This window comes from Psammomys obesus, unplaced genomic scaffold (genome assembly GCF_907164565.1).
Source record: "Psammomys obesus unplaced genomic scaffold, mPsaObe1.curated_primary_1811, whole genome shotgun sequence".
Taxonomy (NCBI): domain Eukaryota; kingdom Metazoa; phylum Chordata; class Mammalia; order Rodentia; family Muridae; genus Psammomys; species Psammomys obesus.
Genome location: NW_026596131.1, coordinates 6,616,198 through 6,617,296, shown reverse-complemented (window position 1 = coordinate 6,617,296; position 1,099 = coordinate 6,616,198).

Genomic DNA, 1,099 nt, shown 5'->3' with positions numbered 1-1,099 from the left:
AAAGAAAGAAAGAAAGAAAGAAAGAAAGAAAGAAAGAAAGAAAGAAAGAAGATAGGACGTTAGATTTCTAGGGAAAATCCAGGAGACATGGAAAGGAGATGTGCTGGCAGGGAGGGAAGTTGAAAAATTGTGAAAAATTAAGCAACCTAGGACCATGCATGAACTGAACTGAAAACCTCTACACATAAGTACCCAGTGGGGACTTGTGTGGGTCCCTTGGTGAGAGGACTCTGTTGCATAGTTTTTGATCTCTTCCCCCTGACAAAGCTGCCTTGCCAGGGCCACTGAGGAAGAAGATGTGCTCAGTCCTGATGTGACTTGATGTGCTGAGGTGGGTTGGTGTGGGAGAGGGGATAGGCAGAAGAAAGAGAGAGGGTAGGTCCAGAAGAAGAGGAGGGAGGAGGGAGAAGCATTGCCTTTTGCTTTGTTCTTCCCTCTAAAATTTACAATAAATGGAGTTGGTACATTAAGAAAGAAAGAAAGAAAGAAAGAAAGAAAGAAAGAAAGAAAGAAAGAAAGAAAGAAAGAAAGAAAGAAAGAAAGAAAGAAAGAAAGAAAAAGAGAATATTGCAGATCAAACTTCCATGTGCATTTAAGTGCAGAAATAGTCAACAAACTACAGGCAAGTCATTCTACTGCAGATGAAAAGGATTGTATCGTAAGTGCAACTGAGGTTTATCCCGAGAATGCAAAGTTTCACCTTATGAAAACCAACCACACAAAATATCATGCTGACAGAATGGAGGGGGGTGAAATTCATGATATAGAGAAATAGAGTAGTTAAAGAAGTAGAATAAGGAGGCAGGGCTGTTTTCCTCAGGACAGTGAGAGCCCTTTTCTGTGAGAAGACTCAGAAGCCTGATTCACTGTTATTTTATGCCAGGTCAATCCAGGCAGAAGGAGAAACTATCACAAGGGCTCAGAACTAAGCCTATTCTTTTGTGCCAAGCTGAAATTTCTTACTGGAATTAGAGAAGAGGTAATCTTTGGGTTGTGCATTTCATTAATTGTTTTCATCTGAACTTTTTGATATGGAAAAAGCAGCTCTCTAAGACAGCATGAACTTTTCCTAAGACATGAAAAGGGCTTTGTTCCTGAA